Source organism: Lagenorhynchus albirostris, chromosome 11, assembly GCF_949774975.1.
Source record: "Lagenorhynchus albirostris chromosome 11, mLagAlb1.1, whole genome shotgun sequence".
Classification (NCBI taxonomy): Eukaryota; Metazoa; Chordata; class Mammalia; order Artiodactyla; family Delphinidae; genus Lagenorhynchus; species Lagenorhynchus albirostris.
Window position 1 is genome coordinate 12,735,630 of NC_083105.1, and position 13,651 is coordinate 12,749,280.

Below are 13,651 nucleotides of genomic sequence, written 5' to 3' on the forward strand. Positions count from 1 at the left end.
TCTGCTTGTCTACGAGTGTAGTCTCCCTGGCTAAAGTGTAATCAGTGTTTCAGAAGGGATCTCGCCTGCTTTGCTCACCTTGTCTCCCCAAGACCTAGGACAGTCGATGCCTGGCGCACAGTAGGCACTCCACAAATCTCTGCTGAACGAATAAATTCACAGTCCTGACTCCTGGGAATGCGCCCAACCCAGGAGGAATAGCCAGATACTTCCATGGGCTTGTGGCCCTGTGTAGCTGTGCCCCGGCGTGCTCACACCCGCGGGCATAGGGGAGAAGCCGCCATCTCTGCCCCTTTGCACCCTGCCTCCGAGGGATTGGAGGAATTAGGAGGGAGACACCTGCTTGGCCAAATCGCTCCATGAAAGCATGGGTTTTCTCCGAAGCCCGTTAATTCTCACGAGTTGGGAGAATAGTGAAATCTCATTTTGTAATGATGCAGTGTTATCTCACACTTTGGGTTCTGTTGTAATTATTAAGCAGGATGGAAAATAAAGCATCCAAATACCATAACTAACTTTCAGATCAGAACAGATGTCAGCTTGGGGAGGGCTAGCAGCTCTGGGGCAAGTGTTTTTTCTTTGCCTTCTTTCTGCCACTGCCTGCCCATCCCTTGCCTCTGTCCCCCCTTCTCTCCATCCGTCTAGACTTGTGTCCTTTAATTTCTTTGCTCACGTGGCCAGCAAATGTCCACCAGGCACTGCTGGGGGATGGGCACGTTTCTGGAGAAGGAGAAGGAGAGCGAATTCCTCCTCATCCTGCAAGGCTTAGCGCAAGCAAGCATCACCTCTCCCTCCTGGCTTCCTGGGCCCTTTCCTCTCCACTCTCCTGGGAGTTTGTTACTGCTTCCTCTGAGCAGCTGGGCACCCAGTGCAAACTCCATATTGAATTTGCACCTAGAACTTGGTGGAAGATGTGTTAGAGGTTTGCATGTGAGTCTCCTCCACCAGGCTGTCTGCGCCTTGGATGCAGGATCATTCCTTTCTTGTGTATCATCATATCCCAATGCCTGGAACAGAACCTGGCACTTAATAGCTGCTCAGTGAATATTTGTTGGATGAATTAAAGTTCTTATTCATTTCTCTCTCTCTAGGAACTAGTTCATGGTCATGCTTGGGAAACATTTGTAGAATGAATGACCAAGGGTTTATCTTCAGATGGAGAAGGGGAGAGACTCGGGTAGGGGGAGTCACGGGGGGCCAGAGGAGGAAGGAGGATGGGGGTCTGTACTCGTTTGCTAGGGCTGCTGTCACACAGGACCATAGACTGGCAGGCCGTCACGTTTGTTACTCTTAAGGAGGTGAAAACTGGACCAAGAGACTCTAATGAGAAAATTGACGGTGACTCGGGTTGCAGGGTGGTGGGCATCTCCTTCCCCCTCCTGGCTGCCCTCTTCCAGCTGACAATGGACAGCGTCATTCGGGGCACATCTCTGGTCCGGCCACCAGGGGGAGACAGAGCTCCTAGCGCCCGCTCCACGGCTGGGAGCCAGACCCGCAGGGGCAAACCAGCTGGTGGCATCACCTGGTCACCGGTGTCCTGCTGCGGACCCGGTTACGAGGCGGCGGAGTGTGATAGCAAAAGCCCTGGCCCGCGTGTCACGAATCCCAGGTTGGGTGGGGGGCTCGGTGGGCGTCCTTGGGCTTGTCACTCGTCGGCTCTGGGACGCCCCATTCGTAGCACCGAGTGGCTGTCCTCCCCACTCTCCAGCCTCCTCCCGGCCCTGGCGTTCCGCGAGGGGGATGCTGAGCCCCACATCTGGCTGCCTCTCCAGCTGTCACGCAGGATTAAAAATAGCAGCATAATGATGGCAACGTTTTGGGGGGTTCTCTCCCTCCCGTTTTTGAGCATGTGAATTTCTTTTCTCCCAAGGTAGGGGAAGAGTCCTTGATACAATCAGGATTATCCCGTAATGCTTAATGAAGGTCTCCTGGTGCCGGGGCGCAGATTACTCTAAGCCCTTGCTAACCCGCTGGGAGGATGATAGAAATCAGCACTGGTGCAAACCTGTCCCTTCAGTTCTGACAGGGCTGTCGGGCTATCGGAGGAGGGGGTGTGAGACCTTGACCCTGAGGCTGTGGCCTGGCTTCCTGAGACAGGGATTCAACCAGGAGAGGGGGCTGGGTGCCTATTGTGCACCAGGCAGCGCTGCTGTCTTGGCAGGTGCTCTATGAGACGGGCACCGTTGGAAGGAGCCCTGGGGGGAGACGCCCCACTGGTTCCCACCCAGTTCTGCCTCTAGCTACTGTGCGCTGGAGAGTTAGCCACTCCTCTGCACAGCACCTTCTCAGAAAATGTGGAGAGTAGGTTCCATCCTGCAGGTCAACATTATTTGATTGGTCCTGGCTGCCTGAATGTCTTGCTGAGAAGCATGTGAAGGCCACATCCATCGGGCTCTTCAAAGACAGAAGGCTATGATTGATTAGTGATGTCTGCCGTGGCCCAGACTGGGAGAGTATACATGCTACTCGCTTATCGCCCCTGGACCAAATGAACTCTAAGGCTCATTCCAACTCTGGTATCTGATATTCATCCCATGAGCAAAACATCCATAATATTCTTACTGTGGCTTCTTACTAGGTCCTTTAGACATCATTTTCTATCAGATGTTGATGGTGAGGAGTGTATGCGGTGGTCCTGTGGTTTGCTACGCAGCTCTCAGGCTGGAGCACCCATTTCCTTCCCTCAGTTGCTGGGATCAGAGGCTGCTGGTGGCTCACGGCTGAGTCCCTTTCTAGGCATTGCGCTCGGTTGAAGAGAGTGACTTTGTCCTAGATAATCTCCCAGCCCCCTGCCAGGAGCCCCCTGTATGCAGTGACTGGTCCCTTGAGGAATATCATTCGGGACAACTTTGAAAGGCCATCCCAGCTCTGGAACCGTTCGTAGGAGCAGCTGAGCTTCTGTAATCACTGCGTCTGAGCCCAACTTTTCCCTCTGCCCAGTCCTGCAACCTGTGCTTTCGCAGAGGTGCTGGAAAGGTCCCCGCCTACCCCACCCCCGCCAAGAAACAGCCTGCAGACACATCTCCATCTCAGAGTCGGTTTCTAGTGAACCCAACCTAAGGAGGGTGTGAGTCCAGAGCGGCCCCATGCATGTCAGTGACCTGGGTCTCCTCAGTTCCCACGTGTCTTGCTCCCCTGCCTTTGAGCGAAGCTGATCCACTGGGTTTACAGCCTGTCGAGAGGAGAGGCCGTGCTTGCTGGGAAGGGCCAGCTAATCAGTAGGTGCCACTGTCCCTTCTCACCTAGTGACAGCCTTCCAACCATCTAATCAGATGATGTCACCTCCTGCAGTGCCTCCCAGCTCTCAGTCCTTGGTGCTGTGAAGCTGGCCCTCTGCCTGTCTCTAATCAGGACACTTGGCATTGGATTTAGGACCCACCAGCATAATCCAGGGTAAATTCTTCTTCTCAAGATCCTTAGTACTGTCTGCGAAGATCCTTTTTCCAGATAAGGTAGCACTCGCAGGTTTCGGGGTTTTGATGTGGATATTTGGGGGCCATTTCCTGGCCTGCCATGCCTGCTAGGGATGGAAGGAGTGGGTGTTTGTAGGAGGTACAGTCTATTGTCAGGGCCTCCCGGGCCAAACCAGCATGAGAGCCGGGGAGGTCAGCTGTCCGGTCAGGGCGAGTCTCCTTTTCTTTCCCTGCCTTCTCACTGCCCTCCCCTCTGCTGCCTTCTCTGAACAGGAGCTGTGTTGTGTTTCTCTCCACTGCTGCCCCCCCCATCCCCCAAATGGGATTCCAAGGACAAAATGGTCTGGAGACAGTCCTGGTGAGAGGAAGCACAGTTGTGGACCACTACTGGCCCACCTGTCAGGGCCCCTTGTAAGTCTGTCCCCAAAGCTCAGCTTCTTTTTTTTTTTTTTTTTTTTTTTGCGGTACGCGGGCCTCTCACTGCTGTGGACTCTCCCGTTGCGGAGCACAGGCTCCGGACGCTCAGGCTCAGCGGCCATGGCTCACGGGCCCAGCCGCTCCCCGGCGTGTGGGATATTCCCGGACCTGGGCACGAACCTGTGTCCCCTACATCGGCAGCCGGGCTCTCAACCACTGCGCCACCAGGGAAACCCAGCTCAGCTTCTTTTTTGACATGAGTTACAAATTCAGCTCATTTCTGGATCATGGCCCTTCTGGGAAATTAATGGAACCAAAAGAAATATCGTTCCAAAATTTCGACACTTTTCATGAATCAGTAGTCCACTCAAAAGTCAATGTTCTTTTATGGCATTGACTTTTATATCGGCCTTAGTTTGGTCAGGAAAATGGAAGCCTCCCTATGTGTTCCAAGCAGGAAGGTTTACTACAGAAGCAGGGGCCTACGTAACAGTTGGAAAAGTGGGGGTACAGAGGTCAGAGGAACTGCTCCCCAAATCCAGGGATATTGACCTGGCCTGAAGCACTGAAGCAGGTGGTTCTCAAAAGTCTGCCAAGAAACAGCTGCAATGCCTGGGGATCTCTAGAACCTCCTTCCAACTACCTTGGTTGGTCGCAGTGAAGCCAGTGGTTCTCAGGATCTGCTACTTCTTGAGAATGATGCTTCGCCTTCTCTTCCGCCTTCCAAATCTCATGCCAGCTCCTTTCAGTGGCAGACTCTACCCCAGAGTCATATAGGCCAGGAGGTTCTGTAAAGTGTGATTCCCACGTTGTCCTCTGTAATGCAGAGATCATAGAAGGAAGGAGTGAGGGAGTGGGCTGGAAACAAGACAATTGGCATGGGTTTCAAATGATTTTGCTCCTTCCGAAACCTGCCTCTTTCTTTGCTTTCTCTAAAAAGAGGACCCTATTTGCCAGGGGTTGGGTGAGGGGCCCACAATATCTTTGGGAAATGAGATGGAGGAGAGCATCCACTGTAAATTAAAGGATGCTTGGAGAGGGGACCATTGGTGAGGCAGTAGAAGCAGCCTCGTGTAGGGGACAAAGCCTGGGCCCTGCAGACAGATGGATTGGGGGCAAACCCTAGCTCGGCTCTTTGACAACGCTAGCCTTGGCTTCTCCACTTTTCATTGCAATGAAGATCTACTTGTCAAGGAAGGGGGATAGAACATATTTTATGTAACCGTATGTAGTTTGAGGGATAATTTTTAAATATTTAGATGTATGGTTATGGCTGCTCCTCGGGTATATGGGAGCTGGGGCAAATATTGGCGGGTCCCTGTTTGCGTGAACAGCCCTGAGCCGGGCCAGACCCGCGTGCCAGTCTCATTCTGTGGCCCAGTCCCGAACCATCTCAGGAAAGAAGTACCACGCCGGCCAGTGGGGACAGTTTGCTTGCTCAGCCCCCTCCTGGAACCGGAGTTGGGTCATGGGCCAGAGAAGGGGCTGGGGGTGGGAGGGAGAGGGTCAGAGAGCGCCACAAAGGGGAGAAGCGGGAACTGTGGCCCACGTAGGACCCAGCCTGCACTTGCAGCATCACTCCAGGCTGGCATTGCTGGCTGTTGCTGGTCAGAGGCCCTGGAGGAGGGTTAGAACTTTCGAGAAGGCATGCAAAACGTGGGGCCCCTGGGCCTGGGCCCGTCTCAGGGCAGTACTGCGCACGGCACATGGGCCTCCATCTCGTCTCCCCACAGATGTTGGGAGTGGACCTGATCCTGCCCAGGACACCTGATCCTGCCCAGGACCTGATCCTGCCCAGGACACAGCTGCCCAGGATCCTGCCCAGGACCTGATCCTGCCCTGGTCCAGCTAGGTCTCAGTCTAGTATTTCCCAGATGAGCAGCAGGTCCCCCATATGCGGGTGCTCTCTGCCCAGACTCCCTCTCCTTAGGAGTGGGCTTCCCATTCCCCGTGAACCAGCTCGGATACTGGAAGTGTCCTCCTTTCCCAAAGAGCATATTTTCTCAGAAGCCTCTGATGGCTTTCTTCCTGCTCTCAGGTTAGAGTCAAGGCCCTAGCCTGACATTCCAGGCCCTGGAAGGAACCTAAATGTTCACTGACAAATGCCCTCTCCGGCATTTGTCGACTCTTTAATGATGGTGGTGTGAGGTGGTGTCTCATTGTAGTTTTGATTTGCATTACGGGCAGTTATTTCTAACACCAGAACACCAGTGAACATTCTCCAAGAGAAACCCAGGAAGGGAAGAGGTGAGAAGGAAACCCTTTCAGATGACCACCTGCTGTGGGTGAGGTGCTCTGCTGGATACTGGAGATACATTCTCAGTTCAGCCTCACATTATTTCTGCCAGGAGACAAGGACAATCCCAATTTCTATGATGACAACACTCAAGTTCAAGTTCTCTGAATTGCCTGAGGCCACAGAGCTAGAAACTATCAAAACTGGGATTAGAACTCAAGTTCAAGGCTTCCACTAGCTCATATGGCATTATGAAGCTCATTATGCACGTTAGAAGAAGGTCCATCCTCCAGGCAGATGAAGCCCTGTACCAGGATGCACTGCTTCATGAATGGAACCAGGCGGTATTCCAGCAGACCTCCTCACTCCCTCAGCTGCGCACGTTTGTGCAGTGCGCGACCTCAACAAACGTACATGGCAGCCCTGCCTGAGTCTGCCTCCTAACCGTGTGCTCTTCAAGTCACGTCGTGCCACCTCTCAGATGGGTGGAATTGCCTCCTCCATAGACATTCCTTCCATGTAGTGGTTGGACGAGAAACAGAATCACAGAAGGAGTAGAACTGAGGTCATCAAATCCTAGTCCCTCATTTTCCAGATGAGGAAACTGACAACCAGAGGGTAGAAGTGACTGCTGAGGACACATCTTGAATCACGAAGAGAAGCCTCTAGCTCACCAGCCTCCCCACCCAGTTCCCCTCTCCCCCAGGAAGGGGCTTGGCCTCAGACCACCTGTCCTCAGTTCTGGGAATTTTATCCCAAACCACAAGACCATCCAGGTCACTGTCAGGCCCTGACGCCTGGCACTGATCAATTTCCTTTCCTTTTCAGGACGACCAAGAGTTTGGGCCTTCACCCATCACCCTGAGGATTTTGCCAAAATGTCTCTCCTGAGGACACACTGGTGGAAATTTGGTGAGTGGCTTTTTTCCTGTATGTTACTCTCAAGGGGTAGAGCCCCCTCACTGTGGTTAGAATTAAATGAAAGAAAGCATTTGATGGCAGGCACATCGGTTCCCAAGTGCACGGAAGGGCTGTTCCCTCCCTCTGTCCTCTCCCTGGTCCTGCTGCTTTCAAATACAGGAGGGGCCATTCTTCAAGATATTCATGCTTACGAGACCAGGGTTGTTGGCAGCAGAGATATTCAGAGGGTTTAACCCCTGGCAGTTCCTGGCACTGTCTAATCAGGACTGATGCAGGCTATAGCTAGGCAGGGTCCTGGGGACCCCTGCGGCTCCCTGAGGCCGCATGGTGGGTAGTCCTAGGGCAGAGGCAAGGGGCAGGGTTGCGGGCTCAGAATAGAAATGACTCGATATTTGGCACATGGCCTTCCTGTACCTGTGCCTCTAGGCTTACTGGTTGTTGGTGAAAAGTGGTTGAGTCTGATTCCACCCCCACCAGCCACTTTCCCCAAGTCTGGGCCATGCCCAGTGGAATCAGAGAAGTTGCCCGCTGACCAGGTCAGAATTCCAGCTGGAAACTTTCTCTGGGATGGGGTGGGGTGCTGCCCTCTCCTCCCTTTACCTTTTCACCACTGTGCCCTGCTGGTGACCCAAGTTTATGGGGCTGCCTATCTTCTCCCACAGCTGCAAGGGGAGCTTGCGCTGATTACACTTGACAAAGCACAAACGCCCGTCCTGCTCTGGCAGGAAGGCAACATGGGCTCTAATTGTTTTATGGGCTTTTCACACCCAGAGAAGAGGGGGAGAAACGCCAGCCACACGGGGTTTCTATTCTACCGTTGCCTCCGTGTCAACCCCTCCCGAGTCCCCAGAAGGCTTCAGAGTGGTGGAGAGAAAACATCTCAGAATTGGCCTTTCCACTTGGTGAAAAGAGGCAGAGGGCTCCCCCAGAGCCAGACAAAGCCCCCCATCTTACTAGTCCTCCTGCCAGGCCTGATGGTGGGCACTGGGTTCTGAGCCCAGCCAAATGGGGGAGCTATGCGAAGCCTGCTGTGTGGAGTAGAAAAAATCACTGCTGTCATCAGCATCACGGCACCCCTCCCGTCCTCCAAACTCCAAAGGCTGACATCTGTCATCTCCCGGTGCCGCCAACAGCCCAGGAGTGGGTGGGATGGGGGACGGCCAGGAAAAGCAAAGATTACTACCCACACTTCCCAGATGAGGAAACTGAGGCGAGGGATGGTAAGGGACCTGCCCACGATGGCACGGCCGAGCAGCGGAGCTGGGATCTGAAAGCCTCCTGAGTCCCAGCGTGTCCTGTCCGGTCTGCATCTCAGCCTCACTCTAACCTCCTCTCCTCTCCCCCCAGCCTCTTCCCTCTCCTTCTCGCTCTCTTTCTCTCTTTGTGCCTGTCTCTCTGTGTCCGTTTCTCTCTCTTTTTTCTGTCTGTCTCTGTCTCTGTTTCTCTCTGTCTGTCTCTATGTCCCTGTCCCTCTCTTTCCCTCTATCTGTCTGTTTGTGACCCCTTTTCGGCCAGCGGCTGAGACGGTGAGCACACCTCAGATCCAAACCTTTCTTCCATTCACTCCCCTCTGCTATTTTGTTATCTACTTGTATACACCATTAGCTTTTATCTTGTTGTGTCACATATATCTCCGTACACTGCCTTGAAACCTCTGGGGAACAGAACAAGGCAGGGCAGAGATAAATACATTGAATTTAAATGTGCCAGGTTAGGTGAAAGCAAAGTTCACCTTTGCAACTGAGAGAAGATTCCGCAGCTGCATGGGCTTCCCGCTGCTCCCCCACTCGGCTTCCCTCCTGCCCTTAGAGACTGGACTGAATTTTGCAGTGAATTCACAGATGAATTCACTTGAACTAGACCAGAGGTTTGCAGAGTGACCCGTGGAGCCTCCAGGCTTCTGTGCCCCCTGGTGCTGCAGCATCTGTAGCTCAATGCTCCTGGCTCCCAGTTTCCACCGGAGGAAGGAAGATTTCCCACCTAAGGACAGTCTGAAAAGCCGTAGAAGTAGATGGGCTCTACAGATCTTTCAAGTCCTGAAAGTTTGACGATAACGTCCCCTTTGGGAAGGAGCAGGATTCAGAGTCACCCCTGTGCTCCACAACCTGTCACTTCCAGGACCCCAAGATCTTTCAGTTCAGGGTGAAGCCAGCCAGGCTCCTTGGGTACAAAATTGAGGAGGTGCGTGCTCTCAGGGCTGGGCAATGCCCCTGCACTTTAAGGAGTGAGTGCCCCCTTAAGTTTGTGCCCTGCATCTTTTTTGTAAAATTTATTTTATTGAAATATAGTTGATTTACAATTTGTGTTAATTTCTGCTGTGCAGCAAAGTGATTCAGTTATACATATATATACACATGCTTTTTCATATTCGTTTCCATTGTAATTTATCATAGGACGGTAGGACCTTGTTGTTTATCCATTCTATATATACTAGTTTGCACCTGCTATCCCCCAACTCCAAATCCATCCCTCCCCCGCCTCTCCTCCCCCTTGACAATCACAGTTCTGTTTTCTGTGTCTGTTTTGTAAATAAGTTCGTTTGTGTCATATTTTAGATTCCACGTGTAAGTGATTTCACATGGTGCTTGTCTTTCTCTGTGTGACTTACTTCACTTAGTAGAATCATCTCTAGGTCCATCCACGCTGCTGGAAGTGCGCCCTGCATCCTGCTTGCCTTAGCGTAGTTCCCATTTCTGCTTTGGCTGCCTTTTTTCTCTCCTGCACTTTGCTCTCTTGGATCCTTTAAATGTGCTCAAATCCCACCCCTATTTTGGAAAACAAACACCTCCACTTCGACCTTGACCCCACGCTCCCCTCCAGCTGCCACCCTGCCTCTCTCCTCCTCTTGGGTGCCTATATGTCCTCTTTCTCCTCCCTCCTTAGCCCACGCCGGTCTGGGTTCCCCCAACAAGCCGCTCTCACTGTGGTCGCCAGTGTTCTCCACGCTGCTAAATGTGCAGATATTTTTCGTTATCTCTCTTCTTCCTGAAAAGCCCATCTCTGTTGGCTTATTCGATGCAGTAGTGTCTTGGCCGTCCTCCCACTTCCCTGGACACTTGTCCTTTGTCCCTTATCTGGCATTAAGTGTCAGTGTTCCCCAAAGCTCCCTCCTAACTGCTCTGCTCTTCCCACCCACCATCATGCCTTCAGTTACCACCTGTATCCCACGTCTTCAAAATCTCTATCTGTAGACCAGCCCTCTCTGCAGGGTTCCAGACCAGTACAGAAATGGTCACTTGTCACCTCCATCTGGATTTCTCCAGCGTACCATGAAATCCACATGTTTAAAACTGAACTCAAGCTCTCCCTGTCTCCCCCTCCACATCACCCCCAAATATCTGGTCCTGTTTGTTTTGCCTTTTCAGTGTTTTCCTAACTGAGACCTGGATTATGTGGAAGAAGGTAGGTGTGTCTAGGTGGGAGGAGTCATGGAGGGCTCTGTGACCTTTAGTCCTAAGCAGGGGAAGGAAATTATTTAATTGTCAAAAACATGACAACACTGTCAAAAATAAATTAAACGAGGCATATACGTTGTGAAACATGAGTCAGCATTCTAGTCACTCTGAGATGCTATATTCATGAAAAACTTTTCATCAAAAAAATTACGTGCTATGGTGAAGTCTGTGGATGATAACACTTGGTGACATGAGCAAACTCTATCATCGCATTCGAGAAGCCTCTGTGTCATCCCCCTACCCCACTCCCAGCTCACTGAAGGGGACTCTGCTGCTGACTTGCAGGAGAAGCTCCCCAGAGGTTGCCAGTGAAAGCAAAGCCCTACTTGGCACATGCTGTTCCCACTGCCTGGAATTCTGTTCCCTAATTCTCTCCCCTCTTCAGCCTGTCACTATTCCCTTCACTCGACCTAGTCTTACTCATCCTCTGGTTCTCAAGTTAAATGACACTTCTTCCAGGAAGCCTTCCCAGAATCCCTAATGTCCCCCAGGTCCCCCCCTTACACATCCCTCCTGGTCCTTGAGCTTGCCCTTCCAGGCTCTAATCAAGTGATAACTTACCTATTGGGTTGCCTGCGGCCAGCTCAGCATCACTGTCACCCTTTCAGTGTGGAAGTGAAGCCTGGGGCTGCCATTTCCCAGAATCCCCTTCCCAGGATGGTTCTGGGTTAGAGTTGGCCAACAAGGCACTTGGGGGACATGTGATCCGTGGAAGAGAAACAGAGCCATTTTTCTCCAGAGGCACTGCAGCCGACAGGTGTGCAGATGAGAGGCTGGAAGCAGTGCCCAGGTGGGCTTCTTGAGGGCACCTACATCAAGGCTGCAGGCTGAGGTGGCTCATGGGAGCTTCCCAGTGGCCTCTGGGTGAGCTCTTGAAAACCAGCTCATCAGGGGTGGCTCCCTGCCTTCCAGCATCATGCAAACCTCAGATTTCCTACCCTGAATCCCTTCATACTTGGAATACACAGAGTGGCTTCTGTTTTCTTGACAGATTCCTCACTGATAAAAAAATCATGTGTGTGAATAGTGTTAGTATCTGTCTTCCTCCCAAACCATAAGCCCCATGTGGTCAGAGCCAACATGATGTGTGGCTGTATCCCCAGATATCAGTCTAAACTGAAATAGAATCCACATAGTCCCATTTAACAGATTGGAAGACTGAGCCCCAGGGTAGATCACAAGATAGTGGCAGGGCCGCCATCAACCTGTTTCTGAGTGCATTCTTTCCCTGCCATGAAGGCACTAGAAACGGAAGGAAGGACTTATTCCAAACAGCTTTTGAGTGACTCTTTCAGATGTTAGCTTCCTCCCCCCAGTCAAGATGCTAGTCACACTGAAACCAAACCACAGGCTTCTCACTAATACAACTGAGTTATTATCACCACTTTCCAGTTGACAAAATTATTTCTTATCTTTGTATTTTACAGGTATAGCAATAAAAATTATTGTCAAGGGCATTATTACAATTTTTAACTATTAATGGAATTTTGATGCCTGATGGAGTATGGGCAACAAAATATACTCCCCACAACATGCAGGAACTTTTTGTTTATTATCTCTGGGCTTTACAGTTACCATAGCAATAAAATTCATACTCACTGGGATTATTACCGTTTTCAACAACTAATAGAATTATTGTTTTTGAGTGTGGTTTTAAGCCTTAGAATAAAATGTAATCCCATCAACAGTACTGAAATTTTTAATGTCCTTCAACATTATCGTAAATGATCAATATAATAACAGAACTCCTCTAAACCTGTCATTGTCACTTCTCCTTCAACCACGGGGTCTTTGTGTTTCTCTTGTTATGAGATCTAAATTTGTCAAGGGAGCATTTGAGGCATTCGCTCATTACACAAGCATTTAGTAAACAGACCTCATGCTAGAGGTGGAGACTTCCAGAATGAATAAGACAGCCTAGCATGGTAGTTAAGGGAGCTGGCTTTGGGGTCATCTGGACATGAGCTTGAATCCCAGTTCCGAGGGGTGTCCCTGGGCAAGTTTTCTTACTGTCTTTAAGTTTCCACTTCCTTAATCCAACCCCCCCCTCCAAGAAACACCAAAAAACCCAAAAACAAAAACCCAAAAAGGAAACCATTTCCACCTCTCAGGGTTGGAGTGAGGGTCAAAGGTGACTATCTTGTACATGCACCCCTATGTTCATAGCAGCACTGTTTACAATAGCTTAGACACGGAAGCAACTTAATGTCTGTCGAGAGATGAATGGATAAGGAAGATGTAGTGTATATATACAATGGGATATTTCTCAGCCATATAAAAGAATGAAATAATGCTGTTTGCAGCAACATGGATGGGTCTAGAGATTATCATACTAAGTGAAGTAAGTCAGAGAAGGACAAATACCATATGATATCACTGATATGTATGTGGAATTGAAATCTAAAATACGACACAAATGAGCATGTTTATGAAACAGAAGCAGACTCACAGATATAGAGAACAGACTTGTGGCTGCCAAGAGGGAGAGTGGGTAGAGGAGTGTTGGATTAGGAGTTTGGGATTAGCAAATGCAAATTATTACATAGAGAACGGATAAACAACAAGGTCCTACTGTATAGCACAGGGAACTATATTCGATATCCTGGGATAAACCATAATGGAAAAGAATATGAAAAAGAATATATATACATATAGTTGAGTCACTTTGTTGTACAGCAGAAATTAACACATGGTAAGTCAACTCTACTTCAATACAATTTAAAAAGAAGTGACTATCTTTGCAATATGCTTAGGAAGATGCTTGGCACAGAGTAGGTGCTCAGTGAAGGAAGGTAGTCGCTGTGTTTGTGGTTGTCGCTGTTGTGATAATCTATCCCTTTCTCTGAAAGGACGTGCGTTCTAATGGGGAGGGGCATCAGCCTGCAGTTGTGACACATGCTGCACAGACAGCCATCTAACCCAGCCAGGAGACAGTGGGGTGGGGTGGGGGGCTTCCTGCTGGAGGTGACCCCTAAGCCGAGTCCTGAAGGATGGGTGGCGTTGACACTGAGGGATAAAAGGAGATAAAGGGCTGTGGGCTCCCCCGTAGGCTAAATGACCCCCCACCAGGCCACTCTGTGACTTTGAGCAACTCCCCAAACTTCTTCCTTCTCAACGTGTGAAAATCCATTACTAGTAATACAGGGAGCTCGGAGAGCCTGCAGGCTGTCTTTGGATGAAAGAAAGCATTATCATATTAACTAATTACG

The 13,651-nt window shown here is 50.5% G+C and overlaps 1 protein-coding gene across 1 annotated transcript in view; it reads right to left on the reverse strand.

The window, feature by feature from the left end:
- The window catches only part of ISX (intestine specific homeobox), a 148,877-nt gene that overhangs the window by 77,465 nt on the left and 57,761 nt on the right, over positions 1–13,651 (reverse strand).